The 14,787-nt window shown below is 40.7% G+C and overlaps 1 protein-coding gene across 1 annotated transcript in view; it reads left to right on the top strand.

Annotated features, from left to right (window-relative positions):
* Positions 1 to 7,502, top strand: part of LOC140611356 (adhesion G protein-coupled receptor E2-like) — a 43,225-nt gene extending 35,723 nt beyond the window's left edge. The window contains exon 18 of the mRNA XM_072788141.1: positions 6,716 to 7,502. The gene's annotated coding sequence lies outside the window, so the exon portion shown is untranslated. The remainder of the gene's footprint in view (positions 1 to 6,715) is intronic.
* The last annotated feature ends 7,285 nt before the right edge of the window (positions 7,503 to 14,787 follow it).

Here is a 14,787-nt window from a genome sequence, read left to right as displayed (position 1 = left end):
ATTCTTGGTTGCATGTTCTTCTCATTTAGGACCCTGAATATATCCTGCCAGCCCTTTCTGGCCTGCCAGGTCTCTGTGGAGAGGTCTGCTGTTACCCTAATACTCCTCCCCATAAAAGTCAGGGATTTCTTGTCTCTTGCTGCTTTAAGGATCTTCTCTTTATCTTTGGAATTTGCAAGCTTCACTATTAAATGTCGAGGTGTTGAACGGTTTTTTAAATTTTATTTTAGGGGGGAATCTCTCTATTTCCCGGATCTGAATGCCTGTTTCCCTTTCCAGATTAGGAAAGTTTTCAGCTATGATTTGTTGAAATACAAATTCTGGCCCTCTGTCCCTTTTGGCACCCTCAGGAACCCCAATTAAACGTAGGTTTTTCTTCCTCAGGCTGTCATTTATTTCCCTTAATCTATCCTCGTGGTCTTTTAATTGTTTGTCTCTTTTTCCCTCAGTTTCCCTCTTTGCCATCAACTTGTCTTCTATGTCACTTTCTTCTTCCTCATTAACCCTCATTGTTAGGACCTCTAGTTTGGATTGCATCTCATTCAATTGATTTTTAATTTCTGCCTGATTAGATCTAAATTCTGTAGTCATGAAGTCTCTTGAATCCTTTATGCTTTTTACTAGAGCTACCAGTAGCTTTATAATAGTGCTTCTGAGTTGGCTTTCTGACATTGAATTTAATCCAAATTTTGTAACCCCGTGGGAGAGAGGACTGTTTCTGATTCTTTCTTTTGAGGTGAGTTTTTCCTTCTAGTCATTTTGCTCAGTGCAGAGTGGCCATAAGCAAGTTGTATTGGGAAAAGGAGAAAAAGAGAGACAATAAAAAAGAAAGAAAAAGAAAAAAAAAAAAGAGAAGAGAAGAAAAGAAAAAAAGGGGGGGAGGTGGAAGCAAACAGAAACCAAGAAATAAGGGGGAGTATCGTCTGATTGTATATATTGCAAATCCCTTGACTTCCCCTGGAACTTTCCAGTGCTGCTTGGTCAATAACTTGCTTTTCCCCTGTCCTTCTAGCTGGTCTTCTGGGGGAGGGGCTTGCTGTGCTGATTCTGAGGTGTGAGCTCTTGGGGGAGCTCAGTGGGGGTTGTTTTTCCTGTGAGGACCCAGGAGGAACAACAACAGTGGCGGCGGCCATCTCTCCAGCCCTAGAGTCAACTCCTGCAGTAACTATGGAGCTCTCAGTCTGCAGGGGCCTGGATGCTCTGGGGGTGGGCCGCTGATCTGCACAGCTGGGTGCCGCCCAGGGGCAGGAGCATCCTGGCTGTCCTGGGCTCTCCCAGCCTCTGCCTGTCTGGATCTTGGGCTGTGCCCCCCCGCACCCTGGGCTCCCTGGCCTGCGCTGCTGGAATCTAGCTCCTGGGACCCTCAGCCTCCTCTGTGGGGAGCCGCCACCTGAGCCACCTCCGAGCTGCTCCCGGGTCCAGCCAGGCGTGTGCTGCACCCTTTAGGGAGCTCGGCTGTGGGGTGTGGCATGCTCTCCCCCGGGGCGCAGGTCCTCTGTTATTGTCCCAGGGAGCCTGAGGGCATCCCCGCCCTCCTGGGGTCCTGTCTGAGCTCCCTGCGAGCGTCTTTCCCTCTGGGAAGGTTGGTAAAGCTCCTGCTTCTCCGGGTCTGGGCTTTCCTGTCCTGGGGGCACTCGGGGCGGCCTTAGCCCAGCTCCTCGCGGGGGTCCCTCCCCCTTGGATGCCTTTTCTTTATTTTTTTTCCCCCGTCTTCCTACAGAAGCGCGAACTCTTCTCACTGTAGCATTCCACCTGTTCTCTCTTTAAATCTCAGGCTGAATTCGTAGGTTTTCAGGATGATTTGAAAGTTATCTAGGTAATTTGGTGGGGACAGTGACTTGGGGACTCTACTCTTCCACCATCCTGCTCCCTCTGGTTCTCTTCTGTCTTAAAAAAATGAGTGCACCTTGCCCCACTTTTAGCTACCAGACAAGAGTTGACTTCTCTCTGCTTAAACGTACTCTCTACTTCCCCAACCTTTGCAAGTGTGGTTTCTTTCCCTTATCATGCCACCCAATCAAACATCTCTTAGACCTACAATGATCTCCATGTCCCTGAAAGTTTTCTTAGAAACGGGGGACACTATTCATCTTTTCTGATGGAACACTCCATCCTTATCTCCTCTAGATTCTACTCATACAGACTTCTACGTCTTTCTTCCATTCTCTGTAGCTTTTTTTCTGTTTCCTTTATAGCTCCATCCAATGGATCAGTTCCAGAAGCACTTCAGTTCTCATTAAGTTCTTTCCTCCTAGACAATAGCATCTATCCTTTAGGTTCAATTACCATTTAAATACAAATGACAGCCATGTACATTTCTCTATCTGATCTCTGAGATCTAGATGAGTATTTCCAGTTTCTTATTTCTCATATCTAGAACTAACTCAGACTTCTAGTAAAAGACTTGCAATCTTCACCCCAGTTCAGTCCTTTCCCATGATGTCTTTCTCTCTCTGGATGCACTACATTCATCTTGTGGCACAAGTTTGGACTCCTTAAAAGTTATCCTCAGTAATGATCTTATTTCCCAGCACAGCATATCCATTATACAATCCTTGTTTTATATTCTCAATATGTTCCCAGTGTGTCCAGCAGGCTCAATCTTCATCACCCCTCCTTAGGACACTGCTATCTTTACTTGCCTAAATAGCTGCAGTTTCCACCTAACTGACCACCCCTTTCTAGTCTTGTCACCTTCCTGTGCACCTTTACATACAAATCAGAGGGATCTTTTCAAAACACAAATAAAATCGTGTCACCTCTTTGTTAAACTCATTACATGTAGGATCAAACCTCAAATCTGTAAATCAATGAGGACCTGCTTGGGTTGTCTCCTGCTCACCTCTCCAGCTTCGTCTATTATGAATGTACCATCATTCTGGCCAGATCAGATTTCTTTCAATTTTTTAAATTCACTGTGTTTCTTTGGTACAAAGGCTTTGCACATATTCCTTGTCCTTGAAACACTCTTTTGTTTTCCTCGACTCAAAAGTATGTCAGCCTTCACATCTCAGTTCACGTGTCCATTCCTCCAAGAAGCCTTCTCTTCCTGCTTAGGTTAGGTCAGGTTCTCTTGTTTTTCACCCTGATGGTCCCTGTGCCTTTCCTGCAGAGCATTTGTCAGAGTCATTTTAGTCTTGGTTTTCACTATTTGCTTTGTATCTGTCTTCCCTGTAGATTCCAGGCCCAACAGGTGCCATGTTGGTTTTCCCCTCTAATGTATCCCCAGCATTTCACATGATGCTAGGCACATAGAAATGCTTGATACATAACTGCTGCATGACTATTTAAATTAAATGCACAGAGTGCAGCTGCAGAAGGTGCAGGAACTGTCTTGCTCATCAATCTCTTTCTAACTTTCCCAGTGCTCATTAATGGTCTAGAGAGCAAACAAGTGAAGGAATAAATAATAGAATGAATTGCCTGACCAGGAGGGTAATAATACAGTAGAATAAACTACTGATTCGGTAATGATGCCCCCTTTCTCGCAAATTTCAAGTTACTTCTCAGCCTTGTGGTTTTATTAGTGACCTTCACATCTACTTATTAAGACCCAAGTATTTCCTTATGAACCAAGAGCATTGTGTAGATACACTGACTGAAACAGGTCTGGAATGAAATCCCACTCTCCCAAGTGCTTGCTATGTGAACTGGGTCAAATTGCCACACATTTTAAATCTTCCGTTGCCCCCTCCTTCTCTTCCTTACACATGAGACAGTTGTCTTAGAATCACTGAATTGGAGCTAATTTCTGGCTTCCTTATGTAGGCTTTCAGGTGGGTCATGCATTGGTGGGAGGGGGGCTGAATATCTCCCACATACACTGTAGATGTTGATTCAGCCAAGGATGGGGAATGTAACCCCATCCACCTAACTGGGAGCTAATGCAACATCCCTTAGTACAACTGATGCCATCACATAAGGGGCAGTCACACAGATCTGAGATGTTCCATTCTGGCTGTATCACAGCCTTGTCCCACTGGGGGATTGCAGTTATTCAGCAAGAATGTAACAGATAGTCCACATCTTTCTGTTTAGGGAATGCTAATAGTACTTAACCCTCCATATTTTTGGTGTCAGCCAGTTCTCAGCAAGGCCAATCTTCATTCCTGGAAGCTAATCCCTAGGAGTCCCTAAATAATATCTGAGCTTCTCTCACTCCGGAATTCCAGTAAATGGGTATTTCCACATGGATTCTTTGTATTAGTTTCCTATTGCTATTGTAACAAGTTATCGCAGACCTACTGCTAAAAACAACATAAGCATTAAAGGTGCCTAGGTGGCTCAGTTGGTTAAGCATCTGACTCTTGATTTCAATTCAGGTCATGAACTCAGCATCCTAAGATCAAGCCCCACATCAGGCCCTGTGCTCAGCGTTGAGTATGCTTGAGATTCTCTCTCCTTCTTCCCCTCCCACTGTTCTCCCTCTCTCTCTAAAACAAACATTATATGGTCTCATTCATTTGGGTAATATAAATAATAGTGAAAGGGTAAAAAGAAAAGAAAGGGAATAGAGGGGAAGGGAGAAGAAATGGGTAGGAAATATCAGAAAGGGAGACAGAACATGAAGACTCCTAACTCTGGGAAACGAACTAGGGGTGGAGGAGGGTGGGGAGTGGGGATGACTGGATGGTGGACACTGACGGGGGCACTTGATGGGATGAGCACTGGGTGTTATTCTGTATGTTGGCAAATTGAACACCAATAAAAAATAAATTTATTATTAAAAAATAAATTAGTAAATCTTTAAAAAAACAGAAACATTTATCTTACATATCTAGAAGTTTAAAGTTTCAAATGGGTCTTATGGGAGTAAAATCAAGGTGTCAGCATAGCTGAGTTCCCTCTGGAGACTTGAGGAAAGTTTGAATTCTTGTTTTTTTCCAGCACCTAGAGGCTGGCTGCATACCTTAGCTAGTAGCCCCTCACTCTATTCACCTTTCAAAGCCTACAGTGCAGCATCTTCAACTGTAACTCTATCTCTCTCTCTCTCTCTCTCTCTCTCTCTCTCTCTCTCTCTCTCACACACACACACACACACACACACACATTTTCTCTCTCCCTTGCTTCTGTCATTGTATCTCCCTTGCTCTTTTCGACTTTCCTGCCTCCCTCTTTCCCTTAAAAAGACCTTAATCATTACATTGCCTCACTTTCCATTTACAATACTTAATTTTATCTGGAAAGTCAATTTTTTTCTGTGTAAAATGAAATATTCACAGGATCCAGAGATTAGAATGTGGGCATCTTTTGTGGAATCCTTACTCTGTGTACCACACTATGGTAGGATGTCTACTGTACATAGGTTTGGTTTGCCTATTGTAGAGCCACCAAAATCTGCCTCAGGTTATAGTATTTGAGTAAATATCAACCCCCACCCCCTGTGATGATCTATACAGTGAAAAAACATACTTTCTGTGAGAAAAATAGCACCTCAAAGCCAAGGAATGTATTAAAATTTGAGTAATCTTATCACTGTTTCTACTGTCTTTGGGAAAAGGACTAAGCAAATTCATTCCTTTACGTATTTGTATCTTCTACTGTCTCCTAAAATTTGGTGCCTCTGGTGTTTAAAGATATAAGGAATGTTTCCCTCTCATCCTGTCATCTCTTCTGTGGTGTCCTGTAGTCTTGTTCAAGAAAAGCACTTGTGTTTAGTTCTAAGTAATTTCATGATGCATATTTTTTATAAGCTCATTGTGTAGAGATAAGCATGTGAAGTTGCCTAACTCAAAAACCAGAAATCACACTAAAGTTCCTATAGACACAGGAACAAATAACTCATATTGGGAATGACAAGGATAAGTGGGAAAAGGAGAATTCAGTGTTTTTTCCTTTACATCTTAGCTGATTGACAACAGATAACATTTCTTTTTTTTATAAATTTATTTTTTATTGGTATTCAATTTGCCAACATATAGAATAATACCCAGTGCTCATCCTGTCAAGTGCCCACCTCAGTGCCGGTACGTTTCTGACCTTGTGTTAATTTCTCACTTACTGAAACGCCTAGGTGGCTCAGCAGTTGACCATCTGCCTTTGGCCCAGGGCGAGATCCTGGAGTCCCAGGATTGAGTCCCACATCAGGCTCCCTTCATGGAGCCTGCCTCTCCCTCTGCTTAAGTCTCTGACTCTCTGTGTCTCTCATGAATAAATAAATAAAATGTTAAAAAAATTTCCCATCTTTTTAGTTTCTCTATATGTAGAGTAGCATTTCACAAACCCTGTATCAGAGCGATTTGGACATACATCTTGAAACAGATAATATTTTTCTATCGCACATTTCATTACTCTTATCTTTTGTAACTTAGGGGTTAAGAAATATAGGGAGATGGGACTTCTGGTGAAGATGTCAGAAATATCTGATATTTTACTCTGACATATTCACTTGGCAAGGGGATTTTGTGACTGAAAGCTTCTTAAATTTCCTATATCTTTTTTTCAAAGGAAACTTTTAAAAAAGATTTGTTGATTAATTTTGAGAGAGAGAGATGTGGAGAGGGAGGGACAGAAGGAGAGGGAGAGAGAATCTCAAGCAGACTGTGCACTGAGTGTGGAGCCCAACATGGGGCTCGATATCATGGCTTTCATCATGACTTGAGCTGAATCCAAGAGTCAGATGTGTAACTGACTCAGCCACCCAGATGCTTCAAAGGAATTTTTTGAATTATCTTTCTGTAGTCTTGTATATCATTTCTAAATATTTTTTTTCTAGGTCAATTAAAAAATCTGATGAATTATATCCCCATCTCCCATGGAAAATTGGAACTGTTAATCTCTGAGCCCTTGAGAGAGGATAAACAAGACTTCATTGTGTGTGTATTTCAAGAAATTCACCATGTCAACAGTGTGAAAGAAGTCAACCTTGCTTGATACTCAATGCCTGCAAAATCTGGAATTTGTCTGTGCCCTTCAGTGTGCTTAGAAAACTCTCAACATATAAAGAGCCATCTGTGGACCAATTTCTTGGTCACTTTGGTTTACAACCTTTTCTGAAGCCTCTCCTTCCTACAAAGATGCTTCTAGATGCTGAACGTCTATGAGCAGGAAAACCTGCCTCAATGGATTTTCTTACCTACAGCAACCATGAAAGTGGAAATGTTCACCCCAGAGTCTGGATTTTGAAATTTCTTTATTCTGTGTTCTGTGAGCTTAATTATTCATACTTTCAAAGATATCAATTTCTCACTAGGTCCAAGGGAGTGATCACAAGAGACACAGGTTTAACCTTCATTGAGATTTCAGGGGGAAATAAAGTGATTTTCGCAGCTATGGTTGACTCAGAGTCTGAAAGATTCCTATAAATCACATCTCTATAGCTGGACAACTGAAACATGATCCATTTCACAGTCATTGCTGTCTTGTTTCATCATCACCTGATGATACAGATAGTTGGAAAACTCCGATCATGAGATGTATGTTTCAGGCTTTGTGGGCCAGTGTATTAGTCAGGGTTGTCCAGAGAAATAGAACCAACAGAACACACACACACACACACACACACACACACGTTTTTATGAAGGGATTTTATATATATATATATATATATATGTATATATATATGTATATATATATGTGTATATATATATATATATATATATATATAATATATTTGTATATTTTTTATTGGAGTCCGGTTTGCCAACATATAGTATAACATCCAGTGCTCATCCCATCCAGTGCCCCCCTCAGTGCCCGTCACCCAGCCACCCCATCCCCCTACCCAACTCCCATGAAGGGATTTATAATGAAGTATTGGCTCATGTGATTATGGAGCTGAGTCCCACAGTCTGCTTTCTGCAAGCTGGAGACCCAGGAAAGATGGTGGTTTAGTTTAAAGGCCTGAGATCCTGGGAGCTGATGGTATAGATTCCATACTGTGTCTGAAGGCCTGAGATTTGAGCCTGTTGATTGTAGAAGATGTACGTCCCAGTCAATTTACCAGATTGAATTCTTTCAACCTTCTTCCACTTAAAAAAATTTTATTTAGGCTCTCAAGGGATTGGAAGATGCCTATCCACATTGGAGAGCACCTTCTGCTTTACCCAGTCCATTGAAATGCTAATCTCTTCTGGAAACACCCTTACAGATACACCTAGAAATCATGTTTAACCAGCTATCTGGCATCCTGGGGCCCAGTCAAATTAACACATGAAATTAGACATCACTGCTAGAATATATAGCAACAATATGACTCTGCCATTGTAGCATGAAAACTGCTATAGACATTCATAAATTGATGGTTATGACTGTTTTAATAAATCTTTATTTTTAGACACTGAATTTGAATTTCATGAAATGTTCATATGACACAAAATATCATTCTTCTTTTGATTTTTTTCACATGTTTAAAAATATAAATACTGTTCTTACCTCGTATGAATGGGAACCTGCAACTCAATGGTGCATAGACCTGGTGTTGAGCCAGATTTTGCACATGGGCTGTTGTTTGCTGACCTGTATCCTAGGATGTTTGGGGGAACTCTTCATCCACACCAATTTATTCAGGCACTTTTCAAATATTTGAGTACTTACTGTTTAAGGCACGATGTTAAATTGAAAGAAATGGAAATGGCGCTTGACAGGATGAGCACTGTGTTATTCTGTATGTTGGCAAATTGAAGACCAATAAAAAATTAATTTATTATTAAAAAAAAGAAATGGAAATGAAGAAGGTAGACATGCTTCCCCTGTCCAGGAATCCTGAGGACCTTGTATTAGCTTAGACTTCCATAACAAAATACCATAGACTGAGGGCTGAAACAACGGAAATTTATTTTGTCCCAAATGTGGAGGCTGGGAAGTCCAAATCTAGTTTTGACAGTGTTTGGTATTTGGTGAGAGCACTCTTCCTGTGTACCTTCTCACTGTGCTCTCTCTCTCTCTCTCACACACACACAATCATTCTATAGGCATCTATTGTTTACAGTTTTGTATCTATCCTTATTATCATTATTTCTGTACATGTACATATGTATTTATGTATCTCCATACATGTTATAGAAATGGATTCATGCTGTGTGGATAAAACTGTGGAATTTATTTTTTATACACAGCTTTTACACAGTTATAGAGTAGTCCCTAGTATGGCTATATCGTGTTTAACTACTTCTTATTAATGAACATTTGGGTTACCTCCTGGCAGTGAAAATTCTGAATATAGAAGTTGCATATTTGATATTTTGATGGACATTTGGGTCAGAAGCTACTGTTCTGGATACCACACTTATAATGGAAGGGGATGAGGCCTATCTCTGAGATCCTTCACCTACTACACCAGAGGTCAGTAAACCTTCTTTAAAGGTCCAGATAGGAAATATTTTCAGCTTTGTGAGCCATATGGCCTCTTACAAGGCCTCAACTTAACTCTGTGGTTGTTCCCCCAAAACAATTATGTAGACAATACATCAATGAATGGGAATGACTATGTGCCAGTAAAACTTTATATACAGACTCAGGCAGCCAGCTCATGAACTGTTGTTTGCCAACCTCTAAAATAAACAGAAGTAAGTCCTAGGGTCAGAGTCAGAATTCAGGGACCTGCACATCTGAGAAGACAGAGGAGAAATTGAATGGGGTAAGACAGAGTGTTCATATGTAAGTGGCCCTCTTTGCAGCCCTGACTACATCAGCATAGTCCCGCCCTGAAGCTGGATCTGCTGGATGTGACGGCACACCTGATTCAGTGCATCCACGTGTTCCAACTGTTACTTCCTGTTAACAGTACACTGTCCTCTGCCTGCAGTTGTTTCTGATAAGAGGTCAGTGAAAACTTATGTTGCGGTTTCTCCTCATGTAAAGTGTCATTTTTCTTTGTTTTTTAGGATTTTGATTAGGATGTCTGTAGATGTGCTTTTCTTTGTATTTGTCCTGGTTAGGGTTTACAGGGCTTTGTGAATCAATAAATTATGTCTTTCAACAAATTTGGGGAATTCTTAGCCATTATTTAAATATTTTTCTGCTCCATTTCTCTCCTCTCCTTATTTCTTTTTTTAAAGATTTTATTTACTTATGAGAGAGACTCATTCCTGGGACTCCTAGATCATGCCTTGAGCCGAAGGCAGACGCTCAAACACTGAGCCACCCAGGCGTCCCTTTTTCTCTCTTTTCCTTGAAATTCAGATACAGAGAGTCCTCAGAAAACTGTATAAAACATTACTTTAAATGTAGAATGTGTGTTTTTCTTTGTGAAATAGATTATTTGTAATTGACTAATTCATAATGAAAATGAATGGCTATCAATGTACACTCATAAATACCCATAAAAGGGCTTATGTTTTTGTATTGGATGACAGTCCTTTGGATGTATTCTCCCGACCCACTGGTGATCTTAGAACCAATGTAAGGATGACCACGTTAAAGCATTACTTACAGGAACATCTTAGGAGGAAGGGGAGCAAGTGGGAAACAACAAGAAATTTGGGACTGGGTGACGGGCACTGAGGGGGCACTTGATGGGATGAGCACTACTGGGTGTTTTTTAAAAATAATAAATTTATTTTTTATTGGTGTTCAATTTGCCAACGTACAGAATAACACCCAGTGCTCATCCCGCCAAGTGCCCCCCTCAGTGCCCATCACCCATTTACCCCCACCCCCCGCCCTCCTCCCCTTCCACCACTCCTAGTATGTTTCCCAGAGTTAGGAGTCTTCATGTTCTGTCTCCCTTTCTGATATTTCCTACCCATTTCTTCTCCCTTCCATTCTATTTCCTTCACTATTTTTTATATTCCCCAAAAGAATGAGACCATATAATGTTTGTCCTTCTCCGATTGACTTATTTCACTCAGCATAATACCCTCCAGTTCCATCCACGTTGAAGCAAATGGTGAGTATTTGTCATTTCTAATGGCTGAGTAATATTCCATTGTATACATAAACCACATCTTCTTTATCCATTCATCTTTCGATGGACACCGAGGCTCCTTCCACAGTTTGGCTATTGTGGACATTGCTGCTAGAAACATTGGGGTGCAGGTGTCCCAGCGTTTCATTGCATCTGCATCGTTGGGGTAAATCTCCAGCAGAGCACTGGGTGTTATACTATATGTTGGCAAATTGAACTCCAATAATATATATACCATAGTCCATAGTTTACATTAGGGTTCACTCTTGGCATTGTGCATTCAATTACTTGCATAGTTTTCAATACTTCACTCTTGCAAAATGGATTAAAAAAAAAAAACCTTCTCAGCCATTAGAAATGACAAATACCCACCATTTGCTTCAACGTGGATGGAACTGGAGGGTATTATGCTGAGTGAAATAGGTCATTCGGAGGACAAACATTATATGTTCTCATTTATTTGGGGAATATAAATAATAGTGAAAGGGAATAGAAGGGAAGGGAGAAGAAATGGGTAGGAAATATCAGAAAGGGAGACAGAACATAAAGACTCCTAACTCTGGGAACTGAACTAGGGGTGGTGGAAAGGGAGGAGGGCGGGGGATCAGGGTGAATGGGTGATGGGCACTGAGGGGGGCACTTGACGGGGTGAGCACTGGGTGTTATTCTGTATGTTGGCAAATTGAACACCAATAAAAATAAATTTATTATTAATAAAAACCTTCTTGTAAATATCTTCCTATGAATATGGTAGTGTTTCTCTGAGGTAAGATCAAAGGAAGTGGGATTCCTGGGTATGTAGGTGTGTGGGTATGTGCATCTTAAACTTTCATTGCTAATAACAAATTGCTGAATAAAGTGTTTATATCATTTACCCTAATGCCATAAAACAATAACCATTTCATCCTGGTCTAACCCATATTAAATACTGTACAGTTTTGAGGATTTAAAAAATATCTTATTTATTTATTCATAAGAGACACAGAGAGAGGCAGAGACATAGGTAGAAGGAGAAGCAGGCTCACTATGGGGAGCTTGATGTGGGACTTGATCCCAGGACCCTGGGCCATGACCTGAGCCAAAGGCAGATGCTCAAGCACTGAGCCATCCAGGTACCCCTCGAGGATTTTTTTTTTCCCCTCGAGGATTTTTATTTCAATCTAATTAATGCATGATAAAATTAGCTTCTTCTGTTAGCTTCCTTGATTACTATGTATTTTTTAGTAATTTGTTTTTTCTCTTTCTGTGAATTACCGATTAATTTTAAAATATTTTATGAACCTTTTTATTATAGAATTTTAGAAGTTCTCTGTACATGATAGATATCAGTCTCATATGAACATAGCAAATATTTTATCTGGTCTTTAGGCTTTGTTAACATTGCCTTCTATCATCCCAAAACAATTATTTAAGTAATAAAGCCATCTACGAAAAGTCCACAGCAAATATCATTCTCAATGGGGAAGCACTGGGAGCCTTTCCCCTAAGATCAGGAACAAGACAGGGATGTCCACTCTCACCACTGCTATTCAACATAGTACTGGAAGTCCTAGCCTCAGCAATCAGACAACAAAAAGACATTAAAGGCATTCGAATTGGCAAAGAAGAAGTCAAACTCTCCCTCTTCACCAATGACATGACACTCTACATAGAAAACCCAAAAGCCTCCACCCCAAGATTGCTAGAACTCATACAGCAATTTGGCAGTAGGGCAGGATACAAAATCAATGCCCAGAAGTCAGTGGCATTTCTATACACTAACAATGAGACTGAAGAAAGAGAAATTAAGGAGTCAATCCCATTTACAATTGCACCCAAAAGCATAAGATACCTAGGAATAAACCTTACCAAAGAGGTGAAGGATCTATACCCTAAAAACTACAGAACACTTCTGAAAGAAACTGAGGAAGACACAAAGAGATGGAAAAATATTCCATGCTCATGGATTGGCAGAATTAATATTGTGAAAATGTCAATGTTACCCAGGGCAATTGACACGTTTAATGCAATCTCTATCAAAATACCATGGACTTTCTTCAGAGAGTTGGAACAAATTATTTTAAGATTTGTGTGGAATCAGAAAAGACCCCGAATAGCCAGGGGAATTTTAAAAAAGAAAACCATATCTGGGGGCATCACAATGCCAGATTTCAGGTTGTACTACAAAGCTGTGGTCATCAAGACAGTGTGGTACTGGCACAAAAACAGACACATAGATCAATGGAACAGAATAGAGAACCCAGAAGTGGACCCTCAACTTTATGGTCAACTAATATTCGAAGGAGAAAACACTATCCACTGGAAGAAAGACAGTCTCTTCAATAAATGGTGCTGGGAAAATTGGACATCCACGTGCAGAAGAATGAAACTAGACCACTCTCTTTCACCATACACAAAGATAAACTCAAAATGGATGAAAGATCTAAATGTGAGACAAGATTCCATCAAAATCCTAGAGGAGAACACAGGCAACACCCTTTTTGAACTCGGCCACAGTAATTTCTTACAAGATACATCCACGAAGGCAAGAGAAACAAAAGCAAAAATGAACTATTGGGACTTCATCAAGAAAGGAAGCTTTTGCACAGCAAAGGATACAGTCAACAAAACTAAAAGACAACCTACAGAATGGGAGAAGATATTTGCAAATGACGTATCAGATAAAGGGCTAGTTTCCAAGATCTATAAGAACTTTTCAAACTCAACACCAAAGAAACAAACAATCCAATCCTGAAATGGGCAAAAGACAGGAAGAGAAATCTCAGAGGAAGACATAGACACGGCCAACATGCACATGAGAAAATGCTCTGCATCACTTGCCATTAGGGAAATACAAATCAAAACCACAATGAGATACCACCTCACACCAGTGAGAATGGGGAAATTTAACAAGTCAGGAAACCACAAATGTTGGAGAGGATGCGGAGAAAAGGGAGCCCTCTTACACTGTTGGTGGGAATGTGAACTGGTGCAGCCACTCTGGAAAACTGTGTGGAGGTTCCTCAAACAGTTAAAAATAGACCTGCCCTACGACCCAGCAATTGCACTGTTGGGGATTTACCCCAAAGATACAAATGCAATGAAACGCCGGGACACCTGCACCCCGATGTTTATACCAGCAATGGCCACGATAGCCAAACTGTGGAAGGAGCCTCGGTGTCCATCGAAAGATGAATGGATAAAGAAGATGTGGTTTATGTATACAATGGAATATTACTCAGCCATTAGAAATGACAAATACCCACCATTTGCTTCAACGTGGATGGAACTGGAGGGTATTATGCTGAGTGAAATGAGTCAATAGGAGAAGGACAAACATTATATGGTCTTATTAATTTGGGGAATATAAATAATAGTGAAAGGGAATAGAAGGGAAGGGAGAAGAAATGGGTAGGAAATATCAGAAAGGGAGACAGAACATGAAGGCTCCTAACTCTGGGAACCTAACTAGGGGTGGTGGAAGGGGAGGAGGGCGGGGGGTGGGAGTGAATGGGTGATGGGCACTGAGGGGGGCACTTGTTGGGGTGAGCACTGGGTGTTATTCTGTATGTTGGCAAGTTGAACACCAATAAAAAATTTATTATTAAGAAAATAATAAAAAAATAAAGTTTACCTCCCCCTCCAAGCCTTTGACTTTTGATTAAAAGGATGTTATTAATGAAGTTTTAAATTGTGGCCTGTATTTTGTTTGAGATTTTCTATAAATTCATAATATCATCTCCTTTTCCCAGTAGAACAGGATTTCTCAACTTTGGGGATAACAGAAGAGAATATGAAATTTTCTGTTAACAAATAGTTTCTCTTTACACGTATATGTTGCTGTAGAAATTTTCTTGTTTCTAATGGAGGATAGGAAAACACCTGTTTATAGCCAGTATATAATGTAAGGGAGTTCCAGCAGTTTCTCAAGCTCAGCATTATTAACACGGGGTGGGGAAGGT

Source organism: Canis lupus, chromosome 19 (assembly GCF_048164855.1).
Source record: "Canis lupus baileyi chromosome 19, mCanLup2.hap1, whole genome shotgun sequence".
In the NCBI taxonomy this organism is placed as follows: domain Eukaryota; kingdom Metazoa; phylum Chordata; class Mammalia; order Carnivora; family Canidae; genus Canis; species Canis lupus.
Note: the sequence above shows the minus strand (reverse complement) of the source record. Positions and strands in the feature narration are given on the sequence as shown.